The sequence below is a fragment of the Psittacula echo genome, assembly GCF_963264785.1.
Source record: "Psittacula echo genome assembly, chromosome: 21".
Classification (NCBI taxonomy): Eukaryota; Metazoa; Chordata; class Aves; order Psittaciformes; family Psittacidae; genus Psittacula; species Psittacula echo.
This window is the reverse complement of record NC_137757.1, coordinates 4,793,985-4,815,165: the sequence shown is the minus strand read 5'-3', so window position 1 is coordinate 4,815,165 and position 21,181 is coordinate 4,793,985. Positions and strand designations below refer to the sequence as shown.

At 51.2% G+C, this 21,181-nt stretch overlaps 1 protein-coding gene across 15 annotated transcripts in view; it reads left to right on the top strand.

Annotated features, from left to right (window-relative positions):
- Positions 1-21,181, top strand: part of EPB41 (erythrocyte membrane protein band 4.1) — a 90,639-nt gene that overhangs the window by 14,536 nt on the left and 54,922 nt on the right. The window contains exon 1 of one of the 15 annotated variants that reach the window (XM_080632158.1): positions 5,604-5,746. The exons of the other annotated variants lie outside the window; for them this stretch is intronic. The gene's annotated coding sequence lies outside the window, so the exon portion shown is untranslated. Of the gene's footprint in view, positions 1-5,603; positions 5,747-21,181 lie in introns of those variants that run through there. 15 annotated transcript variants of the gene reach the window in all.

Here is a 21,181-nt window from a genome sequence, read left to right as displayed (position 1 = left end):
GTGGAGGGTCAGAGCTGTGCTCAGGCAGCCCCTGGGAAAGCTTCACCCAATTGGTACCTTTCTGGGGAGAAGCTGCAGTTCAAACCGCACCTCCCCGGTGTTATTTAAGTAGACATGAGCCTCTGCTCGCTGCAGTTTGACTTCTCATCCATTCAAGGAGTAAATCAGCCTCTGACACGCTTTGTTTGTGGTGTGGCTCTGCTGCCTCCCTGCCTCAGGAGCGGTCCCTAGGTGGCACTAACTGTTGGGTTTGGGTTTAGTTCAACAAAGGCTGCAGAGCAGAGCTTGGCCCCTGCTGCAGTGATAGATGCAGCCCAAGCCAAGCTTGCTGTTCAGGGTTGGTTTAGGAGGCTGGCACAAGGGCTGGAACTTCCTCCTGCTGCCCAAACTGAGAGGTTTTCAGCAGTGTCTCCTGGAATTTATTAACAAGGGGCAGGGAGTCAAGCCTGCTCCTCTGGTTTTAGTTGTGTCCTCATTAAGACTTCCTCTCAATCCCTAGGGAATGAAAAACCAGTAAATGCTTGAAATGAGGGAGAGCTCAGAGGTCAGTGTGCTGGTGGTGGCTCCTGCCATGGATCAGTACTTTTCGTGGGCTGTTTCTAGAGCTCAGGCTCGTGGCTTTTGCCGAGCCTCTGCTGCTTGTCTTCACAGCATCGCCTGTAATCTATTCTCCAGGCCTTTTAAAGCACTTTCTAGGTCCTTTAAGTGCAGCCACTCATGTGTTTAATATCTCCTACCCATACTTAAGGGGAAAAATATTTCTCTCTCACTGTAGAAACATTCAGTGGGAAAACTCGATCCTGCAATCTGAAGCTGACCTCCTCTAATCTTTAAATGGTGCATCTTGGCAGCAGTGTGCTTCACGCGCTGTCTCTAAGCCCTGGAACAAAGCTGACTTTCCAGGGAGCTGTTCTTCCCTGCACTGGCACGCAGCCTGGAGGGAGCTGATGCTCCTCTTCATCTAGTTGATTCCTCCGCTTGGAGCTCGTATCTGCTGCAAGACACAGACTGAAGTGAACATCAACCTCACAGAAACCCACAGTGGGAGCTTTTTCCATCAATGAACCAGATTCTGGGTGGGATGGGAATTCCCTGGTGTACAGGCTTAGCTGTCTGGCTGTCCCCTCTGCCTTCCCCATCTCCTCAAACGGCTTCTGCATAAGCCAGCCCAGGACATAAAGATGTAGTGGCTCCAAAACTGGATTCTGCTGCCCAAGGGAAAGAATATGAGGTTTTAGTGTGGCAACACTGGCCTTCAAAAGGCTGTGTTAAAACGACCAACAAAGGAAAACACTTCAGTAGGAAACCACACTGGAGAGGAGAAGCTGCTTGGATTTAGGAAAGTTTGAAACTAACTACTCTGTTCTGGGGAGACCCCCCTGCAGTCCTGATCCAGCTCTGGGGCAGCAGCACAAGAGGGATGTGGAGCTGCTGGAGTGAGGCCAGAGGAGGCCATGGAGATGCTGCGAGGGCTGGAGCAGCTCTGCTCTGGAGCCAGGCTGAGAGAGCTGGGCTGGGGCAGCCTGGAGAAGAGAAGGCTCCTGAAGGGGAGACCTTAGAGCAGCTCCAGTGCCTAAAGGGGCTGCAGGAAACCTGGAGAGGGGCTTGGGACAAGGGCCTGTAGGGACAGACCAAGGGGAATGGCTTTAACCTGCCAGAGGAGAGACTGAGATGAGCTCTTAGGCAGAAGCTCTTCCCTGTGAGGGTGCTGAGGTGCTGGCCCAGGGTGCCCAGAGAAACTGTGGCTGCCCCATCCCTGGCAGTGTTCAAGGCCAGGTTGGACACAGGGGCTTGGAGCAAGCTGCTCCAGTGGAAGGGGTCCCTGCCTGTGGCAGGGGTCCCTGCCTGTGGCAGGGCTTGGAGCTGGAGGAGCTTTAAAGATTCTTCCAACCCAAACTGTTCCATCATTCTATGAAGCCAAGTGGGATTACAGTAACAAAATCACTTAGTCTCTTTAATTATGGAGAGTGTTGCTTGGCCCTTTAATAACTCACTCAACAATGAATTGATTGTTGCTTTTGGAGAGGGCTGTGATGGGCTGGACTAGATTTAATCTTTGTTAAATACTTGATATGGAGCCAGGTGTGTGTAGATGTCCCAGGTTGCCTTCGCCGTGTGCCCACATGTTGTAGCGCAGCGTGTTCTAGCTCTTCATGAAAATGTCTGGAGTTTGCAATTCCTCCTGTCAGAGGCTTTTCCTGGCTGTGGATCCCGCTGTGCCTGCTGCTTTGTGTGCTCAGTGCAGGGCTGAGCATGGGAGAAACCCAGTGTGAGCTGAAGCACCCCTTCCTCCCAGGTAAATCATTTACCTGCAGTATCTTTGTTCCCCATCACTGGGTTACAGTAAAAGGAAACTCGTGAAGGCAAAGGGAGATTTCCTTTAGACCTCATCCCGGGCCTTTTGCTGTCAGCCAGAGCACTACTGATGGTGAGAGGAGATCTTGGAAGAGGAGCCAAGGGCAGAGGGCCAGTAGCTGGTGAAACGGAACCACCTGCTCTCCTCCCACCTTGTTTGCTCTTCTGAAATGGCTGCTGCTGCTCTGCAGACCTTTGCTTGCTAAAAACTGCGTGAACGTGGCACTTAAACTGAATGTAGTCTGTACACATGTGTGTGATGGAGGCACAGCCGCCTTAGTGAGAGCAGTGGTGGGTAAAGGATTCCCTTTGGCAGCTGCATTTCTTTGTTTTCCTACATCTTGGTGTAACCCTGAGTATTTCTCCTCACCTTAAATCCTGCTTGCTTTGGGGGAGGGAGAGCCGGTGCCAGTGCAATGCAGAGTTCCTTTGTTTGGATTGGGAATTCCTCCCGCAGAGGAGACTCTGTGGCATTTATTGTAGCACCAGGAATGCTCCAGGCACAGCGTTCTCCAGCACTGCTGTAAACTGGGAGTCCTGTTTTACCACAGGTCCTACCAGTAGCGTGTCCCTCAGGGGCCTGCAGAGCGCTGGATCACCTTACAAAGGATTTCTTTAATGAAGAACGTACTTGAGCTGGCTTTAATCTACTGTCTTGATGCTCTTAAGATGCTACAGCATGTACTTCTGAGCTGCTTGAATGTTAAACGGGCACAGGGTAGGGTTTGGCATCATATTGTGTTGTGACCCAGCTGATACGCACTGACTGAGCCCGTCGGGATCCAAGTAGGCTGTCAGCTTGCAGGGAACAGCTTCTGCCTTGGAGACCACAAACACATGCCTAAAATGAATATAATTCCTCTCCTTATTCCTATATCCAGCAGCCGAATTCCAAGAAATCCTGACTTATTAAAGTAATTCTCAGTCTCTAATTGACTCCTATAAAGCGACTTAAACCCAGCTAGGACTGGGAGAGTTCTTTAAATATTTGCAATCTGGGCTTGGCACGGGGTAACAGTTCTTATAGTGAAGAATTTAAGACATTTCCATTACTTCCTATGGGATTTCAGAGGTCAGTTTGGGGCTGGGGAGGAAGGAAAAGGTTAGAAGCGAAGCTGCTGGTTTGCAGCAGAAGTGGTGATAGTGGTGGTGGTTCCATATGCACAAGAGTGATTTTTTTGGGTGTTTTCCCTGCTCCTTACAAAAGCATTGCTTTGGGCTTGGTTCAAATCCGCTGCCCCAGCAGAACGTTTTCAAGGCATCCTCTTTGTGGCGTGCGCTGCTTTTTGTATCCGATGACTCCACTGCTCGGAAGTTCTTCTGCCATTCGAGCTCTTGCCCATTTGCTTGGGATCTGAAGAGGTAACGGTGTATTTTGCCCTCGTGCACAGCGTGTGTGGCAGCTTGCACCAGTGCTCCCTGTGGAGAAATGCCTCACCTGGGACACGACAGGCCCAAACACGGGAGCTGCTGCTCTGTGTATTCAGATGGTGGCAGATGGAGTTGGGGATCATCTGGTGAGCTGAGCATGGGGGATGACGTGCTGCGTGGTGTTAAGTCACCGCTTGGATGTGAAGTTTGTGTTGCCCTGGTCTCTCGTCCATGTAATCTCCACTCTGCCTGTTGTGATGAAGCAGCGTGGCTTTGTTCGCTTGTTTTTCTTAACTACAAGAAGCTGTTGCCAACCCCTCGCACCCAAAAATTGTGGTTTTCTCCGTAAAGCCCTCTGGACTCGTGTTTCTCTTCTGGCACAGTGTGTTTGCAGGGGGAGCAGTAGCAAAGACAGCAGTTGTGGTGGTGGGTAAGCACCAAACGTCTCAGCCTCCTCCATTCACAGCCAGGGCTATTATAAGGTGTTCATTTAGTACTGTGGGGAGTGAAGTCAGAACCTCAGGGGAACTGTCTGTCCCTGGTGTTAGCAACGACTTGGGGCCACCAGACCTTTCCCAGCCTGTGTCTTTGAATCAGACGAGTCCAAGGAAAGCACCAGATAGTCCAGATTTAAGGCAAAAATCTCACTATTCCATACCATTAAGGAGGTTCTTTGGCAGAGATCTCAGCACCGAGACGAGGGGGGAGCTGCCCTGTCCTGCCTGTTTTGGCAGAGCTGTGTCATAGAGAGAGGAGAAGAAATAGCAGTGAGAAGCGTGTTAATTTGGCTAGAAAATGGGGTTTGGCTCCCGTTTAGCACGTGTGTGGTGAGTGGTTCTCCCTGGGTAGGTACTAGTGAAGGCTTCAGCCTGAGGTGAAGGTGTCGCAGCCGGGGTGTGCATCAGCCCTGATGAAGATAGAGGGATAGAAGATGAAGATAGATGGGATGATGGAGGCAGCTGCTTGTGATGCAGGCGGAATAATGCCCTCGAGAGCTTAATTCCCTTTGGGCCACAAACAGAGGTGCCGCAGTTCCTTGTCTCTTCTGGGATTCGGTGCTCAGAGCTGGTCGGGCTGGCAGCAGCCTCACTGGAGCCACAGGAAAGCTCCAATGGGAATGTGGGGAGCGTTTTGCTCTGCTGCACATGGCAGCAGGAGCTGGACAGCTCTGATGGGTGAAAAGAACTCGTAATTTGGCTGTAGGTGAGGAAAACGCACTCGGTGCTGGTTCTTGTACAGGTTTCCTATTCCTGTACATTCACCTGCGAGGCTTGAGGGGGTTTATTGCTGACCGGGTGGTCTCCATGGGCTGAGGAAGCTCTTCGGTTCCTATGGCGTTGTGTTTAAATAAATAAGCACCATCACCCCCCCATTCCTCCCTCAGGAGCTGGGCACAACTTTCTCTGGGAGACAGCGAGCTGTATTTAATATCTAGGTCATGGCGGGAGGCGAGAGCCGCCGCTGCTCGGCGGTACCGGCAGCCTGGGCTCCTCTTGCGCCTCTCGTACCGGTTCCGCCCGGCCACAAATGATCGCGGCCCTTTTCCTTCCCCCCTCCTCCCCGTATCGGTTTATGGCCCTGCCGTGCTACCGGTCACCCCGCCGCTTCCTCCTTCCCCCCGGCCGCGGTGTCGCAGCGCCCGGGCTCGGCGGCCGCGGGCGGCCCCTGAGGGAAGGGAAGGGTAGGGGCGGGGGGGGGGGGGGTGGCGGGAAGCGGTGAGGGGGCGCGCGCTCGCGCTCCCCCCTCCTCCTTCCCTCCCCACCGACCGCGGTTTCCCTTCCACCAATAGCGAGGCAGCTCTGGCGCCCCGCCCCTTGCTTCCGGCCAATGGGAACTTACTACAGTGTTGTGGGAGGCGGGGCTGGCCGTGAGAGGGGCAGAGCGGCGGCGGGCGGCGGCAGCGGCGGCTCTACACGGGCGGAGCGGAGCGGGTTGGGCCTGGGCCGGAGCCGGAGCGGAGCGGGCCGGAGCGGGGCGGCAGGACCCCGGGGTGCCGCACCGGGGGGCTCTGCGCGGCCCGGTAAGTGCGCGCCGCTGCGTGTGCATGTGTGTGCGCACACGGCGTTATCTGCGCGCGTATGGCTTTTGCATAGGGTGTCCGTGCGTGCGGGGGGTGTGTGTGTGTGTGCGCAAACGGCGTTATCGGTGCGCGCCCGCGGTCTGTGCTGCCGTGTAAGTGCCTGTGTGGTTTTGTGAGCGGTGCGCGTACGCGGTGTGTCTGTGCGCACACGGTGAGCGTGCTCATGTGTGCACGGTGTGTCTGTGCGACATGGTGTGTTCATGTGTGCATGGTGTGTCTGTGACACCGTGTGTCTGCACGCACATGGTGAGCGTGTTCATGTGTGCACGGTGTATCTGTGTGCACACACAGTGAGTGTGCTCGTGTGCACGGTGTGTCTGTGACACGGTGAGCGTGTTCATGTGTGCACCGTGTGTGTGTGCACGCGGTGAGCGTGTTCATATGTGCATGGTATATCCGTGTGACACAGTAAGCGTGTTCATGTGTGCATGGTATATCCGTGTGACACAGTAAGCGTGTTCATGTGTGCATGGTATATCCGTGTGACACAGTAAGCATGTTCATGTGTGCATGGTGTATCTGTGCACACGGTGAGTGTGTTCATGTGTGCACGGTGTATCTGTGTGCTCGCAGTGAGCGTGTTGATGTGTGCACAGTGTATTTGTGCTTGCACAGTGTATCTGTATGCATGCATGGTCTGTGTGCACTGTGCGTGTAAAGGATACATGTGTGTGGATTTGAATGTGCATGCATGGTCTGCATGCACACAGTGTGTGTGGTGTGTCTGGGGTGCACGGTGCATGCCACTGTGGTCTCTCCATGCATGCTCAGTGTGTGTGTGCACGGTGTCTCTGCGCACAGAGCTCTCTGTGAGGTGCGAGTGTCATGGAGAACGAAGCTGAGAGGCTGAGGCTCAGCTGGAGACAGGTTCTGCAGGAATGAGGAACAGGGACACAGTGGGATAGTGGGACCCAGCACAGGGGAGCTGACACGGGGGGTCCCCCCCTTGCCAGAGCTGCTGGTGGCCAAGCCAGTGTCTGCAGCTCTGCCCAGAGTCCATTGTGCAAGAGGAGGAGGAAGGAGACATGGTGGGGAAGAGCTCCGAACTCTGCACACTGGTGGAGCTCCACTTGCCCACCCGTGGGGTGACCATGGGTGCTGTGATCTGGCTCTTTCCCAGCCGTGCATCCCACTTCCCTCTGAATTTCACCTCAAGAAATCACCTCAGCCAGCTGAGGAGCAGCGCTTTTCATCTGCAAGGGTTTTCCACCAAGGAGTACTTTTATTCTTTATCTCCAGCAAGGCAGCATTCACAATGACAACAACCTCAAAGGGGCTGGAAGGAGTTAAAATAGCTCCTTGCCCACATCTGTGAGTGCCACCTCTCTGGAGTGTCCTGGCTTAAAGTGTTTCTTGGGGAAAAGGAACTTGTTCCCCCTTTGTGTGGTTGGGGGGGCGGGGGGGGGTTGTTTTGGGCAGGAGCTGTGGGTGTGTAAATGTGTAGTTAAGATTTGTATGTCCAGAGAAAATTTCTTAGAGACTGTCCCAGTTTTGGGGCAGGTGTTGTGCTGGAAATGATAATTTGACTATAATTCAATTTTGTGTGGTGTTATTTAATGAAGATACTGGTATAAATACAGAGAAGCAAAGCACAATCTTATTTCCGAGCAACCAGTTTTCCCCTTGCCTTGCTCTTTGTATTTAGGGTTTGAAGGCTTTCCAAACATGCCAGGTTTGGTTTGCCTGCGTGAGGTAGATCTGGAGGGTTGGTCCTTCCATAAGTTCATTCTTACTTCCCAATTAAGTTACTGAGTGTAAAAACAATCCCTCTAAGCTTTGAGGGGAGGAGAATATGGCTGTGTGGTGGTGGGAGACACAGTGGAGCTCCAACCTGGCTGTTCATCATGGCAGTGTGCTGGAGTGCAGGTCCTTTCACAGCTAGCTGATGCATGTGTCTCTGCTCTCTTCGCTTGGAATGTTGCTTTGTGGAGGTGCTGGGGTTATTTTTTAATGGCTGGCACAACTGTATTTTTAATTTCTTGAAGGTTTTTCCTGTAGGGGTTTGGTGGCTGGTAACAGGGCTGTCCTGCTTGTGGTATATGTCAGGTGCCAGTGCTACCTGATGTCTCGTTTTTGACATCATGGTGCCAACCTCTGGTGTCTTCAGTTCTGTTTCTGTGGCAATTTGGAGCACTGGGTGTGATTTCAAAGCCAGTGGGGTCTTTTGCGTCTCTCCGCTGACATGGCCTTAATAAAGAAGGGCAGGATTTTCTAGGATTCCCATGGACAGACATAATCTGCTGCAGAAGGTAAATACCAGGATAAACATAGTGCTCCTTCCCTCTAAAACTCACTTGGAGCCTTAGGAAATGGAGCTAATGATGATTATTATTTTTTTAACACAAACACATTAATTGCTTCCTATATCAGTTCAGTTGAGAAGCACAGGAATTACCTGTGTTTTCATCTGAGCTCACGTTGCCATTGAAAAGAGACTGTTACTGGAAGCAAAAGCATTTGATGGGAAGGCAGCACCTCTCTCCAGGGCACTCCTGCTCTGGGCAGGGGGAGGAAGGACTCTCCTCAGCCTCTTCCAAAGCACCGTATGTTCTTAGAGCCTCAGAATGCTTTAGACAATGATTCTCCAAATGTGCAGCTCCTGTCTCTGGTGCTGCCAAGTGCCCGAGTGCTCTGCGGGAACAGACACACTGTTTGCACTTGACAGCATTTCATTTTCAGAAAGTGGTGAAACAGACCTGGTCTGAGGGCCAATTTGCTACTTGCTGAGCAGATACTGGATTGATGGGGGTAGCTGGTATGTACGTGGCTTCTGTAGTAAGCCACCATGGCTACTAATTCATTCGCTAGTGATCAAAGTGCTGCTGTCCTGGGGTTGCTTGCAGGCTTCCAGCTATGGGATGTTGGGATCCTCTGTGTGCTTTGATATGTTGATGGGTAGATGATAGTGTTGGGAACGTGGCATGTAAAATGCTGGAATGAAGTTGTATGTACAGAAGTGTTGCTGACGGAAGGCCCAGAGGAATCTTGGATTTTTGGGGTCAGCAAGTAAAGCTCCTGCTCTTCATCCTCAGGGCTGTTCAGTTGGCTGTGTATCCACAGCACCTGGCCAGGAGCTTCTCATCCAACACCTTTCTTTGTGCTTTCTAATGAGCGGTGTTTGAGGAGAGCTCCCTTCTTTGGGGGACCCGTTCTGCTGCAGAGCAGGTTCCTCTTCATCCTCTTACTGCCACATTGCATCTATTTCTTGGAATAAGCCCTAGGAGTTAGTGCTGTTCGGGGATGCTGTGTCTGTGGTGGGAGCTCTGGGCTCTCCCCTGGTGTCCAAGCTGGGGGATCACCTGCAGTAGGGAATCCCGGTTGGAGCGGGAGTGCTTCCCACCCCCCTGCAGTGGAGGTGTGCGTGGGTCTGTGGATGGGGAGCTTGAGCTGGGCTCTTTGTGTGCTGCGCTGGGGTAGAGCCCGGCTTTGCTCCTCTTGCTGAAGCTGCTTTTGCATTCATGGGAATAAGCTGTGATGAATATCAGAGTGTTAATTTAATTCAATAGTCTTTGAGGGGCATGCAGCAGCCCTACAAATGCAAATAATTTCCTGTTATAAGCCTTATTTTATGCCTTTAAACTCCACTGCAGATCTATTGGCTTCCTCCAAACCATGCTTCACCCCCATGGAACTTTTCTGGAGCGTTAAGGAATGACAGGCACTCAGATTGTTCAGCCTCAGAGCTGTGTTTTGTTGCTGTCGTGCATCTCTCCAGGGGAGCTCGACATGACGCTTTGCATCTCGAGTGGCAGTTGCACTCTGGGCTTGGGGATCTGCAGTGGTGGTTCTGCTTTCTCAGAGCTTGGTTTTTGCTGCTATCCTGTGTAGATTAAGCAGGTAGCTAAGATGTAAAGATTTCACCTTATACGTCTCATCTGCTGCCCTGTTTTGACGAGTACTGTGGTTCCTTAAGTTGCAAAGGGCTGTAGGATGCGGCAGAGCAGGGATTTATCTTTGTCCGTTGGATGGATTAGGTGGGAATGGTCGTGGCTTGTGCTTAATCCAGATTAATATTATTAGTTTCTTTATGCTCAGTCGGTTGTTTACGCTGTTTTCTGTTGATGTGAGTTCTTGCTTGTCTGATGCTGCTGCCATTATGTAGTAAAAGCAAATACTCTGAATTTGTTTGGTTAGATGGACTCAATCTCTTTTTCTCTAATGAAACAGTTCTGTAAGGAGGAAAACTCTGTGGGCCTGGGGTGTGTATTGGGAGCAGTCGTACTCTCCCAGGGCACATTCCCCCAGACCCCGCTGTGTTCCTGAGATGGGCTTCTTAAACAAATTGAAAGTGCTCAAGGCCAGGTTGGACACAGGGGCTTGGAGCAAGCTGCTCCAGTGGAAGGTGTCCCTGCCTGGGGCAAGGGGTTGGAATTGGATGATCTTTAAGGTCCCTTCCAACCCAAACCAGTGAAATTCCCACATCAGCTTTAGCTGCTGTGCTCAGAGCAAATGTCTGCAGCAGTGGTTTGTAATTTATAATTCATTAAGTTGCACAGCACTTGAACTCTGGTGCTTTGGGAGGGGACTGAGTATTTTGGATCTCCCTGATCTTGATGCAGAGCCTGGAAGGGGCAGGAAAACCAGCAGATCCAGGGAATGTTTCTGCTTGCGGTGCCTTTGATGGTGGCAGAGCTCTGTGGGTGGCAGCTCATGTGGCCATGACCATGGTGGTGCGTGCTTCACTCCCTCCTGTATCTTTGGAGAGGGGTCCATTCCGTCCTTTGGTGATGGTGGGTGCTGTGGGATGTCAGCTCATGGCAGGTTCACACCATGGAATAACGTTCTCCATGGCCACCTGAGAAAACCTGCACCCAGACTTGGGAAGGAGCCTTTGCTCTGTCCAAACTGAGGTTCTTCCTACAGCCATCAGGTCAACCTGAGTTTGTAACAACAAAACACCCCACGGATGGAGCCCTGCAGGTGAAAGTGGGGTTTAGGAGCAGCAGGAGAAGATTTGGGCTAGTTAGCTGTTGCTCTGCGAAACACAATTCCTTTGAAGCCGAGTCACCCGTTGGAAGCTGATTATCCCCCCCCTTTCCCCACCCCACATAATGCGCCTGGGTGAGAGAGATAATTAAAAGCTTTTAGTTAAATAAATAACGAAACTTCTCACGTGGCTTTCGAGTAGAATTGTGGAGTCACACACTTGGAGGTAGAAGATGGTGCGCGCTGCTCCTGTCCTGCAGCATCTCCTCTGCCTTTCAGGCCCAGCACAGACCAGCATGGTCCTGGTGTGTGATTGCAAATGGGCTTTCCCCCCTCAGGGCTTTGTGTATCACTAGATATAAGAGAAAGCTGCTGCTGAGTGGGAGCACTCCTGTCCTATTGTGTACAGAGCCTCAGGCTGTATTTATTTCCCACTATTCAAGCTCTTGCTCCAAAGACAGGATTAGTAATTCCCAGCAGAGTTCAGATGAATCAAAAACTGGTCTTTGCCGTTTGCTTGTGAGCTGGGGCTGGATGCTCCGGGCCAGGGAATGGTGGAAGCCTCGAGGGGTGGTTTGGTTTGATCCCTTAGACATGGAGCAGGGTGGAACACCTATTCCAGGCCAGGTTCTGCCTGTGTGAGCTGCCTGCAGTGTCTCAAGCCAGGCATTCACAGAATGAGGAACATGCAGCTGGGGACTGTTCCTTAGGCAGAAGCTCTTCCCTGTGAGGGTGTTCAAGCACTGGCACAGGGTGCCCAGAGGAGCTGTGGCTGCCCCATCCCTTACAGTGTTCAAGGCCAGGTTGGACGGGGCTTGAAGCAAGCTGCTCTAGTGGAAGGTGTCCCTGCCCATGGCAGGGGTTGGAACTGGGTGAGCTTTAAGGTTCCTTCCAACCCAAACCAGGCTGGGATTCTAAGATGCAGAATATATCATAGGTATCCTGGTGGCATCACCTTGAAGTGCCCATCATTCATTAGACACAAGCTGTGGGGCCCCTGGAGCATTTGAACAAGATAAGATGGGAAAGAGCTCTTGCAGCCACACAGTTTTGCCAAGTTCATTACACAGATCAGCTGGCTTCAACCTTCAGGAGCTTGCTGAAAAATCACGGGGTATTGTAGAGAATGGGTGCAGGATGGAGCCAGGAGTTGATGGCATCAGCATGGGAAGGGCATGCTGCTGGCAGCATGGGGCAATGGCCACGTGCTGAGTTCCTCTGACCTCAGCAGTGCCTGATACCGTTTGCAGCCTGTTTCATTAGAGGAAATAGTTTCTTTAGACTTCTCGTTGAGGTTTGTTGTTGTAACTGCTGCTTCTGTTATTTCCCTTCTGCCTACCTAGATGCCGTCTTTAAAACAACCCCACTTCCTTTGTTGATGGGCGGCAGTATCTGGTTTGTTTGCTCCCGCCTGTCCGTACACTTCCCTTCCCTCCTCCAGGAAAGGGTGGAATAAAGCTGGAGTTGGTTGCTGAGGTCACGTTGTGCCCATCTCTGCCCCTCTCTGCAGCATGGTTTGAGATGCTGCACCTGCTTGTTAGTAATGAGAACCCAAGGGACTAGCAGTGCCTGAGCGTGTTTGTCTCAGAGCTCCAAGAATGACCTTTTCCTGCTGCTTGCACCATGGAGCAAGTCTTTTTGTTTCTATTTTATATTCCTTCTGAAGTGAAATCCTTTGAGCAGTTGGTGCCTCCCATCCCTTCACTTTTGGGGCAGTGATGAAGAAAATATTCCTCCTCTTGATTGCATTGAGATGCGCTCGATCCCCACCAGCAAACACCCACCTGAAAGGTGTTCAGATGCAAACCAGCAGTGGTGTGACCAGTGTCACCAGCCTCGTGTTCTGCAGCTGCTACTCTTGGCTTACTTAAAAATGGGGATTGACTGTCTTCATCTGACCTGATGATGACAAATGGTGATATTCCTTTTGTAAAGATGTAGCTTATTAAAGAAAGAGCTCCCACCACATGATGAATAGAGAGGGGAGAGCTCAGGAAAGCTGACTTCATTAGTGCCTCCAGAGGCAGGAATGGGGCTGGATAGTGAACTTGAGAGATGACTCCAGCAAAGCAAGGAGGCTTGCAATTACACTGAGATTGGGTATTTTGCTGTGATGCTTTTCTTGCAGCTTTATTTCTTTCTGGAATTGAACTGAACTCCCCAGCATGAGCATTGTCTAGTTAATACACCAGGGGCGGGGGGGAGGAAGGGGATGCTCAGGCTGGGTTTGCCCCTTGCAGTGCTAATCACAGAAAAGGCAGGTGATGCAGACAGGCTGGTGCAGCCCTGAGAAGGAGTTGGGGGGTGCTGGTAAAAGAGAAGCTCCCCATGACCCAGCATCAGTGTGCGCTTGAGCCCAGAACCCCCGTGTGCTGGGTGCACCCCCAGAGCATGAGCAACAGTGCAGGGAGGGGATTCTCCCCTCTGCTGTGCTCTTAGGAGCTTTGGGCTACCTGCTGTAGCGGCAGGTGGCAGGGGGGTTGGAACTGGGTGAGCTTTAAGGTCCCTTCCAACCTGGACTGCTCTGATTCTATGAAATGCAGTGGGCTTCAACCTTTTTCTGCCTTTTCTTGAGGATTTTGCACAGCTGCATCTCTCGCAGGGATCAGGTTCATTGCAGACACAGGTGAAGCGAGCAGCAGAGCCGGTGCAGGGAGCCTGCCAGCACCCTGGAGATCCATCACTCGCAAGTTCAGCGGGTTGTGAGGTTTGCACAGAGCTGATACGGGGTTCGCTTTGTTCTCTGGCTCAAGCTGCTGGTGGAAGTGGTTGCACATTAACTCCTTCTCATCACACACAGTTGTAAATCACCCAGGTAGCAGGAGCAGATGCAAGAAGCCCTCAGCCCTGTGTGGTGCAGCACACCTCCTGCCTAGGTCTTTTGAATTGAAAACAGGGTTGTAAGGAGACAAAGATCTCTGCCCTTTTGATGCATGAACTATAAAATCAACTGAAAAACTGTGGATAGATTGTGCTCATTTTGGAAACAGTTTAACCCGAAACTCCTGAGTGGCAAAACCGCAAGTAGTGATTAGTTATACTGAAATGAAAGCTTGATTAATTGTGACTCTTGTAGCACTTCAGCTTTAACACTAGAAAAACATCTCAGGATAGGTGAAGAGCATTTGTTTTTTGTCTAAAACCACTTGTTCTAATAAAGCTTATCATAATCTAGTGGGGGTGGAGAGGGTATAGGCTGAGTTGCAGTGTGCATGCATGAGCTCTGTGTGTGAGTTGTTCCTGTGTCTTTCGAGGCCCTGCTTATTATTCCTCTCTGTTGAATGCCCTGATCCACTTCAGTAGCAACACTCCTTGAGAAAATACTCTCAGACATTTCCTTAAAACAGAAAACAAGGGGAGAAAAGCACAAGCCTCTCTGTGTTCCTTCAGCTGGAAAACATCCTCAGGAGCAGCAGCATTTAGGATGAATGAAAGCAGTGCAGAAATGCAGCCAACTGCACCCCATGAAGTTGAGCATCATCTCGATATCCCTCCATGAGCCAAGCCCAGCAGTCGCTCAGTGCCTCCTCTCTGGAGGAAACAGCAAGCAGGGAAAGTGCACGTTTCATCTGCTCCCTGAGTTAATCTCCAGGCAGTGCTTTCCCACCCATTTGCTGTGCTTTTGCTTACTCACGAGGTGTTCCATGGATGCAGCCAGTTTGGGATGCAGCACGTCAGAGATGGTCGGGAATGAGTCACTAGAGCTCAGGATGGGGCAAGCTTCTGGAAAGCAACCTGGGAGATCTCCAGGCTTAAAATTGAGGGTTGTCTCCAAGACACAAGCAGATCCAGATCTCCTGGTATTAGCAGCTAGGAGCTCCTAATAGTGCTTTGGGAAAGGATGCTTGAGGTTTGTTGCTCTTTTTTAGAGCAAGATCTGTCTTTGCTGCTCCAAACAAGGAGTTCTAATTTTTTTTAATGCAAATTCAAAAAAATTCAGCTTGGAGCAGTGCAAATATTTGATTATAATTTGATAATTTGTCATGCAAGTGATGAGTTGGTGTGGTACCTGCTATGGCCCCTTGTGGCTTTGTTGGATTGCAGTGATCATACATAGAGTGATTAAATGGCTTGGGTTGGAAGGGACCTTAAAGCTCATCCAGTTCCAACCCCTGCCATGAACAGGGACCCCTTCCACTAGAGCAGCTTGCTCCAAGCCCCTGTGTCCAACCTGGCCTTGAACACTGCCAGGGATGGGGCAGCCACAGCTTCTCTGGGCACCCTGTGCCAGCGCCTCAGCACCCTCACAGGGAAGAGCTTCTTCATTGCTGCTTAAAATGAACTCCTTTTGTAAACCAGCAGCTCACTGCATGACCACTAATTGATTTAATTGCCACTCTTAATATTACACTTGTGGCATTAGAAAGGCAAATTCTGCTGCCCCAATGTACTTGACTGAAGCAGTCCCATATGCTCGTGAGTCGTCCGTGTGCAGGCACATCCCTGATGTGAGTAGTTCATGCCACCACGGTGTTCCCTGCTCGTGGTCCAGAGTGGTTTCCGTGCTCTGTTCCTAAGCATGGCTCCAATGAGAGAGGCTTTTCTTTCCCCAAAAGCTTGTGTTTGGCAAGGGCTGGAAGCAGAAATGAGGACACAGAAGAGCTATTTACCTCTTCATTTTGATTGTTGTATGTAAAGTCTAGCGCTGCCCTTCCCTGCTGTTGCCAAGAATGAGTTTTGCAGTGCTGTTCATAAACATTCTGGAATTGCATTGCACAAAGGAAACACATGTTTTGAGGAAGAAATCTAATATTCAATTAAAAAAAGGGTAGGTAACTGTGGTAAAGCAGTGTTCCCTTCTGGCATGCAGCTGTTTGACACAAGTGGCACTGCATCGCTCCTTTGTGCAATACACATCTATCTGTAGAAAGGAAAAGAGACCGAAGTTTATGGGCCCTTTCTCCTAATCTGACAGAAGGGTCTCTTGCACTGGGGTGATTATTAAATCTGAGCAATGTGAGTTGCAAAATAACTTCTTGTGCTGCTGTCTGCAGATGCCAGCGTGTCTGTGAAGGCTTTGCAAGATGCAGTGTTTCCTACTCTTATCCAGGCTGAACCAGCCCAGCTCTCTTAGCCTGGCTCCAGAGCAGAGTTACTAGAGAAGAAACCAGACCTTTAATGCTGTGATTGCACAGGAATCCAAGGGGCTGGTGGAGGCTGCTGAGATTTGGGCATTGAGGCTACAATGAGCTTCTGCTCCTCTGCTGTTCCACCAAACCTGCTCTTCTAGCACAGGGCTGTTCGGCCACCACTGAGACTCAGAATCTCTTGTTTCTTGTCCCGGAGGAGTGGCTGGTCCTGGCTGTGGGTGATTTGGAAGCAGAGCCTCCAATGCCACCAGCAGCAGCCTCCTGCTCAGGGAGCTCTGTAATTAACATTGGCTCTTGAGCACTGGGTAATTGTGAGCAGTAATTGGATGGCAGCTTAAGAGCAGGAGCATGGTTAAATCAAACAAACAGGTTTGAAGTCCTCATTGTCAGCAGGTGAAGCACCTGGGAAGCGGCAAATCCACATGGCAATGACTCGTGCAGTGAGCAGGGTCCATGCGGAGCACAGGCGTGCTTCAGAGCAAACCCAGTGAAACCAAAGCGTGCAGTGGCAAAGCAGGAGCAGGATCTTCTCTTCCTTTCCATGTGCTGGAGCAGAGACACAACCCAGTAAGGCAGGTATTTTTTAGGCATCTCTTGCTTAGGAATTATGGAATCCCAGCCTGGTTTGGGTTGGAAGGGGCCTTAAGGCTCCTCCAGCTCCAACCCCTGCCACAGGCAGGGACACCTTCCACTGGAGCAGCTTGCTCCAAGCCCCTGTGTCCAACCTGGCCTTGAACACTGCCAGGGATGGGGCAGCCACAGCTTCTCTGGGCACCCTGTGCCAGCGCCTCAGCACCCTCAAAGGGGAGAACTTGTGCCTAAGAGCTCATCTCAATCTCCTGTTTTCTCATTTAAAGCTATTAAATAAGGAATAAGATGATGAAATGTTGTAGGTGTGGGGTTGTCATTGACTTCTAAACAGTTTTTGCAGCTTGGTCAGTTTGGGGAGCTGGCACCGGGTCAGGCTGCTCTGTGTCTGTCTTTGCTGTTTACTCTTAAACCTCACTTCTTGCCTCTGTAAGGGCTGTAAAACCCAACCTGCTTTCTGGAGCTGGCGTGGCTTAACTCTCATTTTCTGTGCTGTCCTGCTAACAGCTTACAGCAGTGAGGAGGTGTCTCGGATCAATCTGAACTCTGATCAGACCTTGTTTGCATGTTCATTATATTCATATCATGGAGGAGCAGGCACCCATTTACCTTCAGCTTGGGTGTCTGTACAGAGAAGCTGCAGGGAGTGCAGAGGAGGTGGGTTTAAGAACATGTTTGTTGGAGGAGTTCAGAGCTGGTCTGGCATGAGCCGCCTGGCCGGGAGCTGGGGTGAGCTCACGGCTGCTTTGTGCTCTCTCTACTCTTTCACCCTGGCCCCATTGGAAGGGTCTCCTCATGGCTGTTTTATCCTGAACAATGATATCAACAGAGCTTGCAGGAAAGAGGATTTGTGTGGCATTTGATTCCCTTGTGCTGCCTGAATGTGGGTTTCAGCAATATTGTTGTGTGGCTCCTGCTGTCAGCAGCACAGTGGAAAGAGGAGCTCACTTGTCTGGTATTGCGACTGGGGGGCTCGCAGCCCTTCTGCAGCAGCATTTCAGCTGGGTCTCTCCATTTGGCCTTCAGTACTGGGTGCTGGGCAAGGCTGGTAGGTTTTGAGTCCGAAATACTGAGGGTAATAAGGTTTATTCTTCATTTTCTACTGGGTTTGATGCTTGATAAATACCTGAGCCACGCTGAGTCCCCAGGAGTCTGCAGAGCTTTCAGCTGTGGATGGAGCAGTGTTGGGCTCAATGAGGCTTTAGCTGTGCATGAAGCAGTTGCACAACTGGGATTTAAATATGAAAAAGGGAAAAATAAGCAAAGCTTCTCCAAACCAACACGCAGTTGTTCCTACAGCCCTTGTATTGTCGGGTGCGTGTGTGCACACACTGCGCACACTCTGAATGGAGGACGGATTATTCTGAGACCTGACTTGTAAAAGAAGTGTTAATGGGATGGTAACTTGTGTACACAAGGCCAGTAGCTTATCCAGAAAGCAGTACCGGCCTCACCTACCTTTTATTTTAACAGGGAGATACTTAAAGCAGTTGCTTTCTGCATAGACTTCATCCCTGTGACAGGAAGTATTTTGTCTTGCACAGCTCTTCATTCATCTTAAAGCACTGCAGTGCTTAAGTCAGGAGCTGTTTGCTGGTGTCTTCTCAGCTGGTCAGTGGCCAGCAGCGTGCTGCTGTGCCATGGTGCTGGGTACTTGCACTGCTGGTGCTGGGGAGGGCTGGTTCCAATGTCACAGTGATGCCTCTGCTTCCCCAGCACATGGGGCTGCTGTCTGCTCGCATGTCTTCATGCCCAGGCTCTCCTTAATGCCCGCAGGGATGTTAAGCTGCTCCCAGTGTGGAGGTTAATGCAGAATGAAAGGGAGAAGGTTGAAAGGGCTGCAGAGTTGGATCTGTTGGATCAGCAGAACTAAGTGGCTGGAGAGGAAGGTGCTGAGGTCTGTTATTTGGAAATACAGGGGCTGTCCAGGAGCACCAGTGCTCAGGAGCATCCAGAGCATGCAGGAGCTCAGCACTAATTCTGTCCTCCTGGTGTGCTGGGTGGCAAAGGTGGGAGTTCGAAGAAGTACAGAGTACCTCTTGAGAGCTGCTCAAACACAGCGGTGCTGGTGTGTGTTCAGTGAAACCAAAACCTGCAACACCCTTCCCATACCAACCCACCCGCGCAGAAAGGAAGGCAGCACCGAAAGTTGGAGCAAACAGCCCCTGTGATGTGGTGCAAAGGGAGTTTCTGCTCCCCTCCTTCAGGTACTGAGAGTGAATGCTGCTTCCTTTTTCCTTTCTGTAGCTTGAAGAAAGCAATATTTGTGCACATTTCCTGCATGCAAAGGATCACAGCGACCCTGAGAAGGAGGCTTGGGGCAGGAGCTGAGCAGAGGTGATGCAGGGACCAGCAAGGATGCTTTGGGTCTCCAGCAGTGCTAAGCCCCCTCACAATGCCATAGAATCATCCTTCCCATTATCTAAATCTATATTCTCCTTCCCCCTCGATGATATTTAATATCCTGGTTGCTCTTTGCTGTTGCTGAGAGGCCAGGATGCACATGGAGCTCAGCTGCCGTGTCCTGGGGAGCGATTAGAGCGTTAGGCTGGGGGGCCCATGTAGTAATTCAAATGAAGAGTGAGCAGACATCCCTTGGGATAAGCTGTAATGGCTCCATGGGCAGGCAGAAGGTGTTGGCGTAATTAGTTTGGTTCAGCAGCAGAAGTGGTGGTAATAAAGTGCTCACTGGGTATTTGCTCTCCCAAAGGATCAAAGGGATTCCTAACAGCTGAGATACTGTAGTGGTGTGATGTTGTCTGCCTTGAACCGACCCACCGAGTGAGGATGTACCAAAGTAACTGGGTTAGGTACTGAAAGCGTGGGATCTCAGACTGGTTTGGGTTGGGAGGATTTTGTTGTAAGCTTTGCAGGCTCCTTGCCCAGGCAGGGATATGTGGGGACACCTGATGGCTCTGGAGTGTTGTGCTGTGACAGGCTCTGCCTGCAGAGTGCGGCAGTGGGGAGATGCAGGTGCTGCCTGGTAATACAGAATCATAGAATCCCAGACTGCTTTGGGTTGGAAGGGACCTTAAAGCTCCTCCAGCTCCAACCCCTGCCACGGGCAGGGACCCCTTCCACTGGAGCAGCTTGCTCCAAGCCCCTGTGTCCAACCTGGCCTTGAACACTGCCAGGGATGGGGCAGCCACAGCTTCTCTGGGCACCCTGGGCCAGCGCCTCAGCACCCTCACAGGGAAGAGCTTCTGCCTAAGAGCTCATCTCAGTCTCCCCTCTGGCAGGTTAAAGCCATTCCCCTTGGTCTGTCCCTACAGGCCCTTGTCCCAAGCCCCTCTCCAGGTTTCCTGCAGCCCCTTTAGGCACTGGAGCTGCTCTGAGGTCTCCCCTTCAGGAGCCTTCTCTTCTCCAGGCTGCCCCAGCCCAGCTCTCTCAGCCTGGCTCCAGAGCAGAGCTGCTCCAGCCCTCGCAGCATCCCCATGGCCTCCTCTAGTCCTTACTGAGAATATTGCCTGAAATAGTAACATTTTAGTTGCAAACTTCCAGTAGCTGCTGCTTCAAGCAGACTGTGGGTGGTTTCTCAGTGCTGCAGTCACCTCGTGCTTAAATCCTCATAGGAACAGGTGATTATTTAATGAAAATCCCATTTCCAAGCCTTGAGTGTGTCCTATTGAAGCATCTGGAATGCCAGGATATGCCTTCTCCCCGCTGGCAGTGTGGCAAAGACAGGAGTTTGATTCAAAGCCATCTCAGTGCAAATGGGCGTTTGTAAATGCGTTGCATCAGATGTGTCAATGGGTGTAATTAAGGAATGAAGACGGCTGCACACCCCTAATTAAGGGGATTAAAAACTAAAGCTGCCTCATTTCACTGCTGGCTGGAAAAAGCAAACACACAGACTGGTGACAGCGGCTGCGGGGCCGGCTTGGGCTGGGGCTTGGGCTTGGGCTTGCTGCGGCCGCATCTGGAACTGAAAGGAGCAGCTCTTGGGGAGGTGACGGGGCTGAGCTGCTCAATGGGTTGTGCATGGTTGACTGCTGAGTGCAGGAGATGCTTCACTGCTGCTTCATTTCCTCCCTTTGGTTTCTGTTCCTGGTGGGCATGGGAGGGTTTCCATCCCCTGCCTGGGGTGCAGCCTCTGGGAGGTCACAGCCGTGTCACCCTCTGGGTTTGGTTAGGGCGAGCCTAACGTGACACAAGCCAGCCCTGCTTGTAAGCGGTGCCTTTAGTTTAAATGTTGTTCAGTTATCGTGTGCCTAAGAAGGTAAAAATAACTGGTGCAAGAGGTTATTTTTAATGAATCTGGGTGTTGTACCGGGGTGTGGCTGATGGATTTGAGGCACTTGGTGAATGCAAATTGTATTGCAGCCCTAGAACTACAAATCAAACTGTTCAAAGCCATGTCCCTAACACACAGCAGAGGAGAAGGTGTCCAGTTTTGTGCCCCTTGTGTACAGTTTCGGGCTTCTTAGTACAAGAAAGACAAGTTGTTGCTGGAGAGGGTCCAGCGGAGGCCACAGGGATGCTCAGGGGTCTGGAGCATCTCTCCCATGAGCAGAGATTGCGGGAGCTGGGCCTGGTTGGTCGGAGAAGAGCAGCCTGAGAGGGGATCCCATCAATGCAGATCAATAGCTCAAAGGTGGTGCCAGGGGGATGGTGCCAGACTCTTTCCAGCGGTGCCCAGCAACAAGATGAGGAGCAATGGCCATAAACTAACACACAGCAAGTTTCACCTCAACATGAGGTAGAACTTCTTTCTATTGAGGCTGTCAGAGCACTGGCACAGGCTGCACAGGGGGCTTGTGGAGTCTCTTTG